Here is a 19,598-nt window from a genome sequence, read left to right on the forward strand (position 1 = left end):
GACACGACTAAATGACTAAACAACAACAATGTTGCCGGTGGTGAAGCGGTGTTTCCTGGCTTGGACAATGCGCTCTACGTGGGTCTACCTTTGAAGGTGAACCGGAAACACCAACTAATCCAGAATGCAGCAGCTAGACTGGTGACTGGGAGTGGCCGCCCAGACCATATAACACCAGTCCTGAAAGTCCTACATTGGCTCCCAGGATGTTTCCGAGCACAATTCAAAGTGCTGGTGCTCATCTTTAGAACCTTAAACGGCCTCGGCCCAGTATACCTGAAGGAGCATCTCTACCCTCACCATTCAGCCCATCTCAGCACATAGTTAAAGTATGGGATTTGCTACCGCAAGATGTCTCGAAGGCTGCCAGCTTGGATAGTTTTAGAAGGGGATTAGAGAAATTCCTGGAGGATAAGGCTACAGAGGACTACTAGTCACAATGGCCATTTATGGCATCAAGGATCAGACGGAATATGCTGGGAAGCAGTTGCTGGGAAACAGGAGGAAGAGAGGGTTATTGCCCTCATGTTTGGTTTGTGGGTTTCTCACAGGTCTCTAGTTGACCACTGTGGAGCTGCATGCTGGACTGAATGGGCCTTTGGTTCTGATCCATGCTCTTATTGTTCTTCTGTTCTTATTGCTCATACTTTGCCAACGGGCCACAGCCAGGTACATGAGTCTGATTATTTCTAGGAGTGCAGTGCAAACAAGCGGTGTGTGTTGTAGACTGGACACCCATGTCACGCAAACCAATTTCACCAGAGTATTTAGATTTAATATTAAATTATAATGGAAAAAGTCCTTCAGCAGCAGTGGTGGGTTTATGATCCATCGGGTCCTGTGCACAGCCCTTTTAGGGAGCTGAAAATATGATGGAGTTAATAACATGTTGCTATTAAACAGTATTTTTTCTTTCAAATTAATGATATATGTATAGAGAGAGAAAAGAAAACACTTCTATTCACTTGAAAATGAACTTTATTTAAAGGAACAACATGGATGAAAAGTCAATGATTTACATAAAATATTTATAGATATAAAATTTATACATGTTTTCTTCTACACTTCCTTTGCACAAAATTGTCAATTAACTTGTCATATTTTACATCTTGCTATGCAGAACTTTCAATTGCTAAAATTGCTAAACTCATTAAATGCTCTTGAGATATAGCAGAATGTAAGTAATTTTTGACTCATTTAAGGGTGTTGAATGATCTTTTATCAGTTGCATTCATATCTGATGAAAGAGAATTAGGCTACAAAGCGATGTCGCTAATGTACGGAACCTCTCTAAAATATATGCTGTCTTCTGTTTTGACTGGAGTACATTTTTCATCACTTAGTTGCATTTTCCACACCATCTTTACCTTCAAAAGTGACTGAATCTGTCATATCTTTTGTGGGAAATTGAGGTCCAGTGTTTCACTTGTTTTTACATCTGCAATACCTGCTGCTGCTACAGCTTGATTCTTCCATTGTCTCTGATGCATCATGACCCTGAAGAGCAAGTTTTCAAAAAGGCAATGAACGTATCTGTTCTTCTTCATGCTCTTATCTTTCTCTATTCTATTTCTGCTTTTCACTTCCAGATGTATAATTGTGTTTCATATTATACTTTCGGGTAATACCACGCAATGAGCCTGTGGAAGAGAGTAGGAGTTTTAAATTAGGTCTACAGATCTTCTGGTGGGCTGTTTTGTTTCAATAGTTTAAAAAACACAATACAAGACTCTTGCCAATTGACTTAGAAATAAAATGTCAGGTAATATTCTATCCAATCAAAGCATGATAACAGCCTAAGGGGTTTAAATCGAGCAGGGGGTTATGGGATTCAGAATTATGAGCCGTAGAAATAAATGTTATGACCATGCAATGAGTATTTCTGCCTCCCAATGAGTATGCTCTGTTCTTATTTAATAAAATGATTCTGCGGCAGTAACTTCAGTCTGAAATATAAACTTATTGGTTTGTTGCCAATGCTAATCCTACTCAGAGTAGCTCCGTTGAAATTAATTAACATGACAAACTTAGGTCATCCATTTCCATGGGGGTTGCTCTGAGTAGGACTTCTAGTCATTGCTGGTCAGCCACATAATACACAAAATCACTGCTAATTCTTTTACCAAAACGCCAAGGGGAAAAATCCAGAAGCAAGCGGCTCTAGCACCAACAGATAGCAAATTTAGATTCTTACATTGTGGAGGGTTGGACCAATGACCTTTGGGGGTCCCATCCGACCTGATGATTCTATAATCATCACTGTAATGTTAAGAGAATTCAACCAGTGTTCCGTTTCACCAAAGTCTGGAGCAGTTCCAGCCCAGGTTTTACCCAAAAAAGGTTGCAAGGCACACATCATCAACTGGTATCTTCTCAGTTAACAGTGTACACTAAAAAAACACGGGGATCCCTTAGCTGCATCTTACTGATGTTTTTACTGCTTCTTATAAAGGGGCATGATCTTACTGTTGATTTAAAATTGTTGCTTTTAAAGTCTTTAAAACTGGCTTTGTATGCCAGTTTGTTGGGGATACTTGTCCTGAAACGCAGAATATATATTTTTAGAAAATACAATGAAACAAACTAGTAAAACCCTAATACTCCACTATTAAGTGGCTTCCGTGGTTCTCTGTTGGTCTCTGATTTGCCTTTATTTGAATTCATGGGGCAACACTGCTGGGCATCTGTCATCCATGCTTTCAAAGTGACTCTGATGCAAATCCTAAATAGCTGCATTCTTTTCAAAGCAGATGTGGGCTTTGCTTTCACTCCAGCAATTCTCCATTAATAATAGACATTAGGATGATTAGTCACAATGCACGACAGAGAAAAACAACAAGAGGTTTACTGATGGGTGAATAAAATTACACTTCTATCCTCATATGTGTCACAGCACAAGCCTCTTACATCACCAGTAAATACAATTGAGCAGGCAGTTCATGACAGGCTTTATGTAACCGCAAGTGAATTAGCAGTGGTTTCACACCTCATTTGTAAAATGTTACTTCTGTGTCAAAGGAGAATGGTGCGCTCTGGTAAATTTAAGGCAGCGGTCCTATGCACACTTATCTGGGATTAAGGATGCAATTCTGTAGTGGAGATTCACTGAGCGACCTTAGGAAGCAGCAGAAGTGCAGCTTTGTTGGCAGAGATGAAGCTACACCAGTGGAATAACGCTTCCACCTGCAGAATGGATTAGTGGTTTTTAGTACTGCCGCTTCAGTCTATCATGCCAAGTGATTGAGCTGATGTGATGGAATGGAACGTTCATCAACATTTCAACTACACAGGGACTATACTGTCAGAAAGTTCACCGTGAATGGAGAGTTGTCAGTTTGGCTGGGGCAGAAACCTCACACGAACTCTAGAAATGAGAATAGGTTTGTGAAAATGAGTGAAGACAGGAGGGAGGGAAGGAAGGAAGGAAGGAAGGAAGGAAGGAAGGAAGGGGGCAAGAGAACCCATAAGCAAGGTGGATGGAGGAAGGTTGCAAGAGCAGATGATAACCCTATTGGCTCTGCGTGCACGCAAACAACGCAGGCAAGGAGGGAGCATCAGCAGCAGCCCATTGAATGCAACTGTGGAGGGGCAATAAATAAAAGGTTGAGAAGCAGTACAGTACCACCCATATCTCCCACTAACATACAGAGCACCACAACAGTGAAATATATGTCTTGATTAAATGGCAAAATAAAATTGTTGTCTATTTTCTGGGGAGGAAGAGGTATTCAAGAAAGCAATGACTCTGACCCCATCATCAAGGGGTAGAGGGCATGGACTAGGGGGAGATGTACCCCTCTGAATCACGCTTTGCCACCCCTGCTTCCTTGAGCGTTCCAGCGCCGCAGGAACCCAAGAGGTCACAATTCCTTGAGAATCCCACTTGGACGCCATAATACGGGAGTGTGGAACATTTTGGCCTTCCAGAAGTTGCTGAATTACAACTCCTATCGACCTGGCAAGAATGGCCAGTGTCAAAGGATGAAGGGAGTTTAAGTTCAGCATTGCAGGGAGAGTTGGACTAGATGTTCCTCTCAGTCCCTTCCAACTCTATGGTTCTATGGTTCTATGAAGGTTCCCTACTCCTGCCATAACACAACCTCAGTGCCCCACCCCCACCAGCCACTTACCCATCAAGAGTGGGACCCGCTGCTCAAAGGAAGCTGCAGTCCTGTTTAAGGCTCATTCTGGATTTGTTAGTTGTCAAAGTAATATTCAAGTCTAAGCTTAGCTTCTTTCTCTCTGGAAGGTCGATCTCTGTTTTGCCTGATGCTGCTGAATTAGGCACTGACTTTGCTCCTACATTTCGGAACAGGATTAGTGCTGGTGTCCATTGACTCGGCCCCTAGCATACGCCCCTCCTTGGACAAGTTGGGATCATTGCTTGGGACAAGAACAGATGGTGCACATTTGCTTAGAGAGGCAAGTATAACATCCCCATAAATTCAGTATCTTTGGGTTAATGTGCCCAGAGAATAGATTGTAATCTGATGCCCATTTATTTGTGAGTAAACTGGATGTGACTTACTCCTTAATAAACATGCATAGGACTGGAGGGCAAGGTACACTTGGTAGCTCAGTCAGTAGTGCACAAGATTCTTAATCTCAGGGTTCTGGGTTCAAGACCCTCATTGGGCAAAAGATTCCTGATTTGCAGGGGGTTGGACTAGGTGACTTGTGTGGTCCCTTGCAACTCTACAGTTCTATGCAATCCTCTGCAATCTTACCTTGAAGTAAGCCCGTTGAACAGAGAGGGGTTTAATTCTGAGTAAATGTGTACAGTATAGGATCAAAATGCCAGGGTTGTGGTGGTGTTTCACTGCATAAAGTATTTTTAAAAAAATAAAAAAAATTAAACAGCCGGTGTGACTGATTTTCATTAAGATATGTTGTTACTTGGATAAAAGCTGACTTCTACAGTATGTACCCATTGTCCTTGTGGGAAAATGCTCTCTTAAACAAATTCTAGAATTTGAGTAGCACTGTGAAGTCAGAATGCCAAAGATTCTGCTGAGTGTACAGTGTCCTACATTGATTAGGAACACTGAGCGCTAGAATTCCTCAGGAGCAAAGCCACTGTAAATTATGCAAAACGACTAGCAACGTAGTAAAAATATTCTGCTTTGGTAAGAGCAAAAAAGTGTTGCCGTTGAGGATGTTCTTTTCCTATATCAGCAAGACCAGATGGGCTTCTTTTTTTGTTCCTCGTGTTTTCTTCTAGCATATTCGCAGAAGTCTGAGCACAGAGTGGGATGTTGCGCAGCACAGCAGAAAGAAGACGGTTCAAAATGTTTGTTTATGTACATTTCCTTTTGTACCCTGCAATGAACATTGAAATAGATTACAGCGGTTGAGAACCACGCGCTTGACCATCTCTCTAAAAAGCACATGCAAAAAAGAAGCGAGAATAAAAATGCCATCTAATCCCAGCAGACTAAAATCTCAGTTAAACAGAATGGATTGACCCAACGGGTGGGTAAAACACTTTTTGTCTTGGATGATATTTTGAATCCAGGTGACAAACTGAACCTTTCAAAACTGCATTGACTTTTTGGTTTCTTAGAATCGCCGAACAATACTGAGTGCCATGCTGATTTTACTGTACTGAAAAAGAGAAAGGAAGTATGCAGATTCAGTTTATTATTTATTTTAAACACTATTTATGGGGCATATTACCAAAACTGGGTCAATAATGAAATGTGTGAAGGAACTGGGGGTGAAGAGACAGAAAGGGGAAAGAAGAGGTATAGGTTCTGAAGTCAGAAAGGTGATTCAAAGATAGTGAATGATAACAGTCCCATAATGGTGGAACTCAGATCCAAAGTGTGCGATCAACAGCCTTATATAACCAACATGCTTAAGTCAAATTAATGCATGAAGGAGTTAATACCACAGAATAAGCTGTCCTGCCAGGCTTAGCTATATTCACTTCCCCTCACCTTGGGAGGATGTGGTAATCAGGCCTTTCCTCTCCTTCAGTCTACCTGAGAAGCTCAGTGTGCGAAGAGGTTTGAGCCAGTTGCTCAAGGTCAACCATATGGCTCTCACAAGCCACTCTTGCATTCTAGGAATGCTTAGCTCTTTGTACCTAAGCCAAGTTTTACCACCTACACAGCTTTTCTGAAGCACAGGAAACTGACTTTTCAAAAGTTTGTAAGTAAACCACTTTTTAACTTACCTAACATGTGGTCTTTTTCCTATGCTGTGTTTCATATTATACATACAGCCTTCCTTCCTTCCTTCCTTCCTTCCTTCCTTCCTTCCTTCCTTCCTTCCTTTCTCCAACACAAAGGATAGGGCACAGAGTCCTCATAAGGAATTTTATTTATTGGAATTTTATTTATTGTTGGTTTTAATCGTTGTCAGCTGCCCTGAGTGGTGTAATTGTACCAGGGATAAGGCAAGTTTATACAACAGGCAGGGCCTAAACAATGTATTAATGAAGTCTAGTGTTTGCAAACCCTTTTATGGAGGTGTGCAGTAGTTGCTTAAGGAAACATCAGCTGGCTTCCTCCTTGCCCACACCTTGAACACACCTTGATTTTGCAAGTAGTTGAACTGCTTCCATCTCTGACCTTCACATAAAGGCAGGTGTTTGATTCCCCTTCCTGAAGTGTTGTCTGAGACTGCTGGGAGTATGGCAGAGTTCTTACTTTGGAGAATTTAAACCATGTTGGAAACACAGTCCGTCCATCCGTCAGCCAGGCAGCCAGCCAGCCGGGCCATCTGTCTTTGTTTTATCTGTTGGCAAAGCTCAAAGCTTGCCTTCATTGTGCTGATCTGAAGCCGAGTTCATTTTTCACAAGTTGCTGAATTGCACTATGCACATTTTGAAATAAATGTGTCTGAGAACTGGTGGAGGCACCAAGACAACTTTTGATTGCAAGGTTCTCATTGCATGAAAGAAAAGAGTATGTTCCCACTAAAACTTAAATTGGGCATAAAAAGTGAAATCCCAAGTTGATACTCTGACTCGCCATCAGGTCTGTCACCATGATGCAGTGATTATGAAACCACAGTTTTTGAAGGAACTAAATGTAGCCATATCACTGTTTCCAACTTCCCTGTGTCATGACACTCCATGTTTCCTTGTCAGGCAATACTAGCAAGGAGAGCAGGGAGCCAGACACATGACTGCTCTTTCCAATAGCAGCAGTGCATTTAGTGTAGCCTAATTTGCCCTTGAGATAAAGGTAAAGGACCCCCGGATGGTTAAGTCCAGTCAAACCTGACTATGCTGTGCGGGGCTCATCTTCGCTATCTGGCCAAGGGAGCTGGCGTTTGTCCACAGACAGCTTTCCAGGTCATGTGGCCATCATGACTAGACCGCTTCTGGCGCAACGGGACACAGTGACGAGTGCCAGAGCGAACGGAAATGCCGTTTACCTTCCTGCCGCAGTGGTGCCTGTTTATCTACTCATGCTGGTATGCTTTTGAACTTCTAGGTTGGCAGGAGCAGGGACAGAGCATCGGCAGTACATTCACAGATGTAGTTGGCTCTCGCCAATGGAAGCTCACGCTGTGATAGATTTGCTAGTCTTTAATGTGCCACAGGACCCTGTTATGTCAGCTACAGTGAATTCCAGAGCGCAATTAAGATGATCAGCACGTGCCCTTCGACCACTGCAAAAGGGAAAGGGCAAGGTTAGGCAGCAAAGGACAAGGAGGGTGTTCTGAGTGCAAGCATGAGCTGTTTGCGCAGAAACATGCGTCTTCTCACCCCCAAGTTCTGTTTGTTTTATTTTATTTTCTCCAAGGCTGCTGAGCTGGGTTGAAACATAGTTAAGCAACACATAAGGGCAATGCAAAGCAGCAGCAGTTGCTCAGTTGTTGTTGTTGTTTTTAAAGGAGACATATATATACCAACCCATAAAGAAGGCTGATCGCCGAAGAATTGATGCTTTTGAATTCTGGTGCTGGAGGAGACTCTTGAGAGTCCCGTGGACTGCAAGAAGATCAAACCTATCCATTCTTAAGGAAATCAGCCCTGAGTGCTCACTGGAAGGACAGATCCTGACAGTGGCGTAGCGTGGGGGGTGCAGGGGGGGGCCGGCCGCACCGGCCGCAACATCTGGGGGGGGGGGCGCGCTCGCACTCGCAGCTCTCTGCCCCTACCTGGCTCACTCACTCTCTCTCACTGCAGTGCTGGCTGTGCGAATCCGATCCGAGCCGCCGGTCGCCGCCCACTGTGGAGGGAAGGGTGCCAGGTGTGCGGTGCGGTGTGGAGAGAGAGCAAGGGACTATGTGGGGGAGGGACAGTGCAGCGGGGGGGCGGGGGCGCAAATTACTTGCCTTGCCCCGGGTGCTGACAACCCACGCTATGCCACTGGATCCTGAAACTGAGGCTCCAGTACTTTGGCTACCTCATGAGAAGAGAAGACTTCCTGGAAAAGACCCTGAAGTTGGGAAAGATGGAGGGCACAAGGAGAAGGGGACGACAGAGGACGAGATGGTTGGATAGTGTTCTTGAAGCTACCAGCATGAGTTTGACTAAACTGCAGGAGGCAGTGGAAGACAGGAGTGCCTGGTGTGCTCTGGTCCATGGGGTCACGAAGAGTCGGACATGACTAAACGACTAAACAACAACATATATACCAACAATACAACCACAAAGGAACTACTGAAAATACCAGTGAGTATAACTAGATGTTATATGCAGATTCAGGAAGCTGTGGCTTTGAGGGGAGTATGGTGAGGAGATGCTTAACTCATTCATTTGCACTTGGAGAAAAACAAACAAACCCCAAAGCACACATCCCACAAACTGCTTTTCTCTGGCACTTTGGGGGTGGGCACACCTGTGATTTGGAACAGGTAAAAACAGTATAAACAGAGAGATAAATGTAAAGCTAAGTCCTGTGGCAACAGAGTGTCAGGGACTGGGCAGAGGAGGAATGGTGGAGACCGCCTCCCCAGCCTGACCCTTCCAGAGAAGAAGAAGACAGTTCAGAATTACAACAGGGGTTTGAGGGAGATCACAGCTCAGAGGCAGATGAGGGGGAAAGCTGGGAAATAATGGGAAAGGAGGAGGAGGAAGAAGCACCAGAGGGAAGGACAGCTGATGGACACAGTGTCTTAGAAAGCATTCCAGACCCCCCTCTCCCAGAACCTGGCAGGCATTGAAAGTAGAAGAGCAGAGAGCTTGGAGGCAAAGGGCACTGCTCAGCACCATAGTGATGACACATAATGGGAGAGAGGGAGGGGGTGGAGACTCACTTGTAGCAACGTCCTTATTCCAAGAGGCTGAATTTCTAAGTCTCTCTCTGTGAACATTGAATAAAAAGCAACTGGTAAGAACTTCCTTGTCTTATTCATTCCTGGCAACCTACCGTGGGGTTGGATTCTTGGCTGCCTGACACAGAGGGGGGAAAACGAGGAATTTCCTCAAACCAAGAGTTCATATTTGTCGTTGCCTCCACTAATATGTCATTGGAACTACTCCTGTTTGTATTTGTGTGTGTGGTTTTGATTGGGCAAGTCTTACACGGACTCCCAACTTGGATTTCTGGGGTGTTGGTTTTTTTTTTTGGGGGGGGGTAGTATAATCTTTCCCAAACATTTTCACAATAATCTTCATGTCAAATGGTTACATTGTTTCATAAATTGACTTCCCACCCTCACTTCTGCAGTGTTTTTGCTCAAACGTCCTCTACTGCGTTATAGCCTTATCTATTACACAAAGTTTCTCTATTACAGTTATTTTGTCCATCTTGGATTTCCCATCCAGATTTGGGGGCAGGGCCTGGGCAAGCTGTCGTAGATGCTCCCCGCTCTGCACTTATCAGTGAATTGCAACCCCACTTCCCTGCAGTGGTGCTGAGCAGCCGATTTCAGCATTGCTGCCATGCCAGTGCATAAGCACAAAGGGGAAGGGATAGAATACCCTCCAATATTTCTCCAATGAAAATAGGGACGTCACATTCCATAAAGATAATTTGACTATTTATACCCCACACATCTTACTGGGTTGTCCCAGCCACTCTAGGCAGCTTCCGACATATATAATAACTTAATTCAACATTTTTTTTAAAAAAACCTTCCTGATACAGGATTGCCTTCAGACGGCTTGGGGGGTCTCCATACTCTTCAACATTTCTCCAATGAAAATAGGAACATCCCAAGGAAAAGTGGGACATTCAGAGATCGAATCAGAAACTGGATGGCTTATCGAAATCAGGAACGTCCCTGGAAAATAGGGGCACTTGGAGGGTCTGGGATAGGGAAGCCAGCAGCCTATTCCTCATGGAAGTGTGATAATGCCTCTTGCTTGCCTAAATGGAAGATGAAAAGGTGTCTATGCATAGAACCCTTCGTGGGTTCCCCCACGAAGGTGGTTTGCCACCCCTGGCATAGATGAATGGGATGCTAAAAGTTATGAAGTTGTAAATGACTGTTAACTAATGTAAACTAATGTAAACAAGGAAGAATGCTGTACAGTGGTACCTCGAGTTACAGATGCTTCAGGTTACAGATGCTTCAGGTTACAGACTCTACTAATCTAGAAATAGTACCTCGGGTTAAGAACTTTGCTTCAGGATGAGCACAGAAATTGCGCAGCAGTGGCACGGCGGCAGCAGGAGGCCCCATTAGCTAAAGTGGTGCTTCAGGTTAAGAACAGTTTCAGGTTAAGAATGGACCTCCAGAACGAATTAAGTTCTTAACCCGAGGTACCACTGTAGGCTCCTCTAAGGCTAACAGATTTATTGCAGCATGCAGTGACTAGATTCTAGTTCAAGGGATGCACAAATTGTTATTTGGCATAGATACAAGGCATAGATACAAGGTTGGGTAGTTGTCTAGCAAAATATAGCTACCCTAAGCCCTGTTAAGATACTGGGAAGTGATTATTCTAGCCCCATGTCTTCTGTTATGTGAACATGTTCCTGGAAAGATATTGGGGGGAAATGGCAAAGGTTTCAAAGAAGAGCAATGGAAAATATTGATTAGCTGTAAAATGCACTATATTATGAGGCACTAGAAGAGCTGGATAAGTAGGTTATCAAAAGAAGGTTAAAAGGTGGCTCATTAATAGCTCACAGTAAAAAAAAAGAAAAGTGAAAAGTGATCTGATACCGCACACCTCTTTAATCTATGAAATGAACATCCTTTCAAGTGTACTTCCTTGCTGTCATTTACTTATGACATTCACATTTTATTCTCCCTTTACTGTGTTTGGAGTGGGGCGGCAATCCTGGGGTTATCACACGATATCTTCACAGTGACTCCATGAAGCAGAATCATAGAATGGTAGAGTTCGAAGGGATCCCAAGAGTCCTCTAGACCAACCCTCTGCAATGCAGGACTCTCAACTAAAGCATCCATGACAGATGGCCATCCAACCTCTGCTTAAAAACCTCCAAGGAAGGAGAGTTCATCACCTTCCAGGTGAATCCATTCCACTGTCAAACAGAAGAAGAAGAAGAAGAAGAAGAAGAAGAAGAAGAAGAAGAAGAAGAAGAGTTTGGATTTGATATCCCGCCTTTCACTCCCTTTAAGGAGTCTCAAAGCGGCTAACAATCCCCTTTCCCTTCCTCCCCAACAACAAACACTCTGTGAGGTGAGTGGGGCTGAGAGACTTCATAGAAGTGTGACTGGCCCAAGGTCACTCAGCAGCTGCATGTGGAGGAGCGGGGACGCAAACCCAGTTCACCAGATTACGAATCTACCGCTCTTAACCACTACACCACACTTGGTTTCCAGACCCCTGAATCATCTTGGTTGCTCTTCTCTGTACATGCTCCAGCATGTCAACATCCTTTTTAAATTGTGCTGCCTGGAATTGGACACAGGATTCCAGTTTAGGTAGTTTAGGCTTAGAATAGTTGGTTTGACCAAGGCTGTCATGTATAGTTCATAGTTAATGATGTTTTGACCTTTATCTTTCCCAGTCTAAGTGCCAAATTAGATAAGAAATTGGTGATCCATGATCAGATTTATTATCTGTTGTTTTGGGAGAAACTAGAGGAGGGGGGTTTGGATAAAGCTCCCCATCCCAGCTGCTCTTAGCCAGCCTAAGGCATATCCATGCTGGGAGCCTAGTTGGCTCCCTGGTGACCTGTGTAGAAAAGGAACAGATCCCTTGTGAATCAGCTCCCTCTTTGAGGCCTGTTTTACACATTCAGCTGGAAGGTGTAGGAATTAGATGGTGAAAGAAATTGCAGCCTAGTTTGAAGCTGGCTTAGCAACCTGAAGCTGTTAGCCATCGTTTCCCAGGTCAGATGAATTGTATTTTTAAAATAATAATAATTAAGGGTGTTTTTTAGCCCATCCTTCACCATACAATACCAGGACAGGTTATATAATACGATTAAAACACGAGCCATTTCGACAGCATAAAAATGGGACTAATTTCAATAGAACCGAGAGCTGGTAAAGCATAATGCATAACTAAAAAAAAAAAGAGATTTGCCATAAAACCCCAATGGAACCACCCTTTCGACTTAAAGAAGCCGGAGGAGGAGGAGAGGAAAGAAGGTGAAGAAAGAGCTGTGAGTGGAGGGCCCCCCCTTCCCATCCTTTGGACCCCTGAGGAAACACAACAAACCTGCAGTACCTGGACATGGATGTGGAGAGTGCAGCTGAATGGGTCACAGTTGTGGGCAGCCTGAGGAAGTATCTGTGGGAATGTTGTGGATAGTAGGAGAGGATATATTGATTAAATATTATCCTTCTCCACTCACACTAGTGAGCTAGTAGCAGAGCACATTCCCTTGTACATTGCAGGAAGCTAGTTGATGGATTCGTTAGAACCCAGTCTGAATCCAGTTAGAATCCAGTCTTGCTTGTTCCTGGTAAATCCCCTTTAAAGGTAAAGGGACCCCTGACCATTAGGTCCAGTCGCAGACGACTTTGGGTTTGTGGCCCTCATCTCGCTGTATTGGCCGAGGGAGCCGGCGTACAGTTTCCGGGTCATGTGGCCAGCAGGACTAAGCCGCTTCTGGCGAACCAGAGCAGCGCACAGAAATGCCGTTTACCTTCCTGCCGGAGTGGTACCTATTTATCTACTTGCACTTTGACATGCTTTCGAACTGCTAGGTTGGCAGGAGCAGGGACCAAGCAATGGGAGCTCACCCTGTCGGCAGCCTCTCTGTCCCTCTCTCCTCCCCACTCAGTGGCTCTTCTCCCGCTTTGCTGTTTCAAAGCGAGCCATGGAGGAGGGAAGGAACGGGAACCATGGATCCTCTACTCACGACTGCAGCAAATTCCCCCGCCATCCGTAGGCATTCGCTCCATAACACGCACAGACATTTCCCCTTACTTTCTAGGAGGAAAAAAGTGAGTGTTATGGTGCAAAAAATACGGTATTTTAATGGAATACTTCCTGGTTTGTTTGTTCCTTCCATGAAGGGAGTATGGGCTGCCAATAGGCTCATTCAAAGTCTAAGCCTGAATTGTCACAATGACATACATAGGACACTGAAATCCTTGAACAAGAAAGTCTTCAAACGAAAATCTTCCTAGGGAAAAGTTAAGGCCTTTGGCAGATACCCACTGTTTCTGAGTACTTAACCCAGTCTAGTTTCACCCCCACATGGAGTTGTTATGGCACACTACTGCCGTCATAGGAATTCTTTTGTTTATGAGAGACTTCTGTCTCATACATGGTCATTGTTCACTGACTATCTAATTGGACACAACATTCTTGTAGTGAATGCTGCCAGGCTAGTAGACAGGTCTGCTTTGTGCATTAAAACACTGATAAATACCGTGGCTCTAATGTTTTGTTTTAAATGAATCCTGGGCCAGCTCACATGATTTTCAGTGGGACATTCCACTGATGAATTAATTTAATGGTTTTGAGTGGGAGAGTCGGTGGGATCGTGCATCCTGATTCTTGCTTACCATTTAGACAGGATCCGAGGGTAGACGCTTTTTATGTTTGCCTGAATAAACATTCCTTTTGTTTAATTGCTGGTGAGCTGCTCAAAGCTGCTGCCACTCCTTCCACAAACTTGCCTAAGGGAAGAAATGTGCTGCGATTCACATAAAAACAAACCAGGTAGTATTGCTAAATGTGCTGAGCTTCCTGGCATCTCAGAGGAGGATGCCTAGTGAGCAGGGGAAAGCAACTCCTCTTAAATAAAACCGATCTCCATTTTTGGAAAGCTTCTGCTTTAAATACATGGTGTGCCAGCTAATTTGTTTTTTTTTTTTTTTTTTAATATATATTTATTGAAGTTTTCAAATAAAGCATATATTAGATAAGCACAACTTATCATTGTCCATTTAACATCTCTCAATTATTACATGGGACTCCCCCACACCTCCCGCATACACTTACATCATTATTAAATTTATTTCAAACAAATTATCATTTAACTCATCTTAATTAATAATCTTAATTTGGTTTGACATATAATTCAGCCTTAGATCTAATTTAATGGTAGACAATTATCTGCACTGGCATCCAATTCAACACTCAGCCAAATTACAATATTTTTGTAAATAAATCTTAAATTCCCTCCAGTCTTCTTCCATCCTTTCTTCTCCCTGGTCTCGAATTCTGCCGGTCATCTCGGCTAATTGCATATAGTCCATCAGTTGCATCTGCCATTCTTCCACAGTGGGTAGCTCCTGAGTTTTCCAATTCTTGGCAATTAATATTCTTGCTGCTGTTGTTGCGTACATAAAGAATGTTCTGTCCTTTTTTAACACACTCTGGCCCACAATACCCAGGAGAAAGGCCTCTGGTTTCTTAGTAAAGGTGTATTTAAACACCTTTTTTAATTCATTATATATCTTCTCCCAAAAGGCCTTCACTCTAGGGCAGGTCCACCAGAGGTGAAAAAATGTTCCTTCATTTTCCTTACATTTCCAACATTTACTATCAGACGAATGGTATATTTTAGCCAGTTTAACAGGGGTCATGTACCATCTATACATCATTTTCATCACATTTTCCTTCAACGCATTACATGCAGTGAAGTTCAGCCCAGAGGTCCACAACCTTTCCCAATCTTCAAACATAATATTATACCCAATGTCCTGCGCCCATTTTATCATTGTTGATTTTACCATTTCGTCATGTGTGTTCCATTTCAGCAGCAAGTTATACATTCTTGAAAGTACCTTAGTCTTAGGTTCTAACAGTTCAGTTTCTAACTTTGACTTTTCCACTTGGAATCCTAGCTTTTTGTCATTTTTAAACACTTCTTTAATCTGAGCATATTGTAACCAGTCTCGCACTTTGTCTCTCATCTTTTCTAAACTCTGCAATTTCCAGTTGTCACCATCCTTTTCTATTATCTCCCAATATTTTGGCCAGTTGGCCTCCATATTGGCTCTTTTCCGAGCCTTAGCCTCCAGGGGTGACAGCCACCTCGGAGTTTTATTCTCCAGTAAGTCTTTATATTTTGTCCAGACATTAAAAACTGATTTTCTGACAATATGGTTCTTGAAGGCCTTATTTATCTTAGCTTTATCATACCATAAATATGCATGCCATCCAAACGCGTTATTAAAACCTTCCAAATCCAAGACATCCGTATCTTCAAGAAGTAACCAATCTTTTAACCAGCAGAAAGCTGCAGCTTCATAATACAACTTTAGATCTGGCAGGGCAAAGCCCCCTCTTTCTTTCGCATCTGTTAATATTTTAAATTTGATTCTGGGCTTTTTGCCCTGCCAGACAAATTTAGAAATATCTTTCTGCCACTTCCGGAAGCACTCTGTCTTGTCTACAATCTGCAGTGTCTGAAACAAAAATAACATTTTTGGCAATACATTCATCTTGATGGCAGCTATTCGGCCCAACAAAGAAAGTTTTAGTCTTGACCAACTATCCAAGTCTCTCTTAATCTCTGACCAACATTTTTCATAATTATCTTTAAATAAACTCAGATTTTTTGCTGTTATGTTTACCCCTAGGTATTTAACTTTTTTAACCACATTTAGTTCTGTCTCTTTCTGAAGCTGTTCCAACTCAGTATCTGTCAGGTTTTTCCCCAAAACTTTAGTTTTTTGCTTGTTTAACTTAAATCCTGCCACTCGACCAAAGTTTTGAATCAGTTGTAGTACTCTTTTCAAACTAGACTCCGGCTCCTGTAATGTCAGAACTAGGTCATCTGCAAAAGCTTTAAGTTTATATTGTTTCGCTCCGACCTGAATCCCTTCCACCAACCTGTCCCCCCTAATCATATTCAGGAGCACTTCCAGAACCGAAATAAACAGTAATGGGGAAATCGGGCAGCCTTGTCGTGTACCTTTTTCAATTTTAAACTCTTCTGTAACCACATTGTTAACTATCAGTTTATCCTTTTGTTCTGAATATATTGCATCAATCCCGTTCTCAAACCCCCGTCCCACTCCCATTTCTTTTAAATTCCCCTTCATAAATTTCCAAGATATGTTGTCGAAGGCTTTCTCCGCGTCTATAAAAATTAAAACTGCTTTAGTGTTTATGTTTGTTTGTAAAAGTTCCAATATGTCTATGATGTTCCTTGTGTTAGTAAACATATGTCTGCCCGGGAGAAAGCCTGCCTGGTCTTTATGGATTATCTCACTTAAAACTTTCTTAAATCTTCGTGCCAAAACATCTGCAAATATTTTGTAATCCACATTTAAAAGGGAGATGGGACGGTAGTTCTTGAGTTGTGTCTTTTCAGTTTCTGACTTTGGAATCAATGTGATAAATGCTTCTTTCCACGATTCAGGCGCCTTCTTCCCCTCCATTATTTCATTACTGACCTCCAACAAAGGTTGTATCAAATAATCCTTCAATGTCTTATAGTAGTTAGAGGTCAGTCCATCTGGCCCTGGTGATTTGCCCTGTTTCAGACTCTGGATGGCCTGTTCAATCTCTTGTCGTGTTATTTTGCCATTCAAAATTGTTCTATTTTCTTCTGACAGCTTTGCTAATCCATTTCTCTCCAAAAATTGTGTAATCTCTATTTCATCTTGTGGCCCTTGAGTGTATAGCTTTTTAAAATACCTCTGGAAGCACTTTCTAATCTCTCCCGGGTTCTGAATGTTCCTTCCTTCAACCTCTAAGTTTGTTACTGTATTTAATCTTTGTCTCCTTTTCAGCTGCCAGGCTAGCAGTTTCCCACATTTATTTGCCGATTCAAAAGTTTTTTGTTTCATTGTTTTAATCTTCCATTCTATTTCCTGATTTATCAGTTTGGAATATTGTGCCTGATAAAGTTTAATTTCTCTCAGAATCGGTTGGGACTTCGGGTTAGATCTTAACTTCTTCTCCAACTCTTTGATACTTTCCAGAATTTTATCTTTCTTTTCATTTTGCAGTCTTTTCTTTAAAGAATTCTGTTGAATCAAGAACCCTCTCATCACAGCTTTACTTGCATCCCAGATAGTTCTTTTTTCCACCGTAGTGTTCAAGTTAATCTCAAAATAGTCCTTTAAAGTTTTTTGGGCCTTCTTTACAATTCTTTGGTCTCTAAACAGGCCATCATTCATCTTCCATCTAAAGGAGCCGGTTGGGATCAATGTCATATCCATTCTCAAGGCGTTATGGTCGGAGCATGTTTTAGGGCAGATTTTCACCTTCCTCACCTTAGGTGCCAGACTTCTAGTTATCCATATTTGGTCGATTCGTGTCCAAGTCAGTTGAGCTTCAGAAAAGAATGTTCCTTCTCTTCCCAAGGGGTTTCTAACTCTCCAGATGTCAACCCAGTCCATATTGTCAGTCATTTCAAAAAAGGTCTTAGGTAGTCTTCCCTCTTTAGTAATGTTCTGGTTCTGTGACTTATCCATATTTGTTGATACTACCCCGTTCATGTCCCCCATCATGATGACGTTGTTGTAATCCAGATAATCCAGCATGGTCTCGTGCAACTTCTTATAAAAATCCGATTTTCCTTCATTTGGAGCATAAATTCCTAATATCAAAATTTTTTCTCCTTGATACTGTACTTCTATTGCGAGGATTCTTCCACTTTCATCTTTAAAGAGAAATTTTGGTGAAAGGCTCTCTTTTGCATAGATCACCACACCTCTCTTTTTAACTGTATCCGATGATATAAATTCTTGACCAAGCCTTTTATTTATTAACACCTTTCTATGGAGCCTAATCACATGTGTTTCTTGTAAGCATATAATGTCCAATTGTTCCTTTTTTAAAATATGAAAAATTTTAGACCTTTTTTCGGGACTGTTACAGCCATTTATGTTCCAGCTCAAAAGCTGCAGAGACATCCTGGATAGGTCTGGTTATTCTTTCTGGGGTGGTACCTTGTTCTCCGGTCCTTGAGGATCCGAGGGGGCGGGCTCCCCTGGAAGTTCTGGCGCTGGCAATCCAAGTCCTTTGTGGAGGTCTTCTCCGTGTGCTCCCAAAAACTTGTCTCTATCTTCCACTGTTTTGATTTTGATCTTTCTCCCTCTGTAGGTAAAGGATAATCCTTGTGGGAACTCCCACCTGAAGATAATTGCGTTGCTTCTCAACAGTCTTGCCAATTCCGTGTAGTTAGATCTAAGGTCCAGCAACTGCTTAGGAATGTCCTTGTAGATTTCAATTCTCTTGCCCAAAATGTCTAGTGACTTTTCGTAGTGCAGGCCCAAAATCTTGTCCCTTTCCTCCTTTGATCTCAGTGTTATCAAACAATCTCTGGGCTTCTCTGTCCTTCTGACTCTGCCAAGCCTGAAAGCAGATACGATTTTGAAGTCTTTTTCCTCTAACTTCCAAAACTTGGCAAATTCCTTAGTTAGAAATTCAATAAAATTATCTTCTTCCACCTCTGGTATTGACCGTATCCTCAAGTTGGTCTCCCTGTTTCGCAGTTCTGTCATCGAAAAGTAAATCTGATGTTCTCCAACTTGTTTGCTGAGTGGTCTTACTTCTTTCTCAAGTTCTTCCAGTCTTTGACTAGTATCTTCAGCCAGTTTACGATTTTCACCTACAGCCTCCTTTAATTCTCCAATAGACTGGGCATTCCGTGCAACTTGTCCAGTCAGCTTATTCAAGCTTTCTGTGTTCTGTTCAATTTTAGCTGTATGCAAATCAGCCTTCTTGTCCAGAGCCTCCAGTTTCTCCAAAATTTTCTCCAAGACAGAGCTACTTGTCCCTGAAGCCATATCTCCCAGGTGCAGCTCCTCTGTCTCTCCCTCCCCTGCCTGTATTAGGGAGGCCGCCTCTATGTCTGGAGGCAAAGTGGAAGGCAAGGCCGGCACAGAAGATCTGCGCTGTGAGGCTGCAGATAAAGTTAGAGTTGTTTGTTTAGTCCTTCCTCTTCTCCTTGCGCCACTCATTCCAAAGTTATCTGTAATCCAAGGTCAATCCAAGTTGTTCCCATGAGAAAGCAGAGTCCCAGATACAATAGTCAAACAGAGGCCGGGAAAGGGAAAGTAGGACAAAGTCACTGCTGTAAATCCAAAATCCTCTAGAGGGAGCTTGGTACGTCTTCAGGGAAAAGATCAAATCCAAGTTAAACTTGTAAATTTAAATCCATGTCCATCGCCTCCACAATGTATTATTTTTAGCAGAGTAAAACTTAAAGCAAAACAGTGTTTCTTACAGTGCCTTGACTGCAACAGTTTCAAAATATCCAGTTCCAACTCAGAATGTTTCAAAACCTGAATTCAATGTATCCAAAGTTGCAAACTGGTGCTCTTCCAGGCAGCTCCAGCACCAGAGATTCTTACTT

General features: G+C 42.6%; 2 long non-coding RNA genes across 3 annotated transcripts; one reads left to right on the top strand and one right to left on the bottom strand.

Moving 5' to 3' along the window:
• Positions 1-311: 311 nt before the first annotated feature.
• LOC310679616 lies at positions 312-4,933 on the bottom strand. Of its 2 annotated transcripts, none has more exons than XR_014512403.1 (3): positions 4,728-4,933; positions 4,131-4,299; positions 312-1,640 (listed from the first exon to the last, which is right to left on the bottom strand). It is a non-coding gene; the product is annotated as an uncharacterized lncRNA (long non-coding RNA). The 2 variants fall into 2 exon arrangements; XR_014512404.1 differs by having other exon boundaries at positions 4,131-4,383.
• A 123-nt stretch (positions 4,934-5,056) lies between these two features.
• Positions 5,057-5,429, top strand: LOC310679642. Its single transcript, XR_014512433.1, has 2 exons — positions 5,057-5,126; positions 5,222-5,429. It is a non-coding gene; the product is annotated as an uncharacterized lncRNA (long non-coding RNA).
• Positions 5,430-19,598: the final 14,169 nt, after the last annotated feature.

The sequence above is a fragment of the Podarcis tiliguerta genome (genome assembly GCF_965153285.1).
Source record: "Podarcis tiliguerta genome assembly, chromosome: 6".
NCBI lineage: Eukaryota > Metazoa > Chordata > Lepidosauria > Squamata > Lacertidae > Podarcis > Podarcis tiliguerta.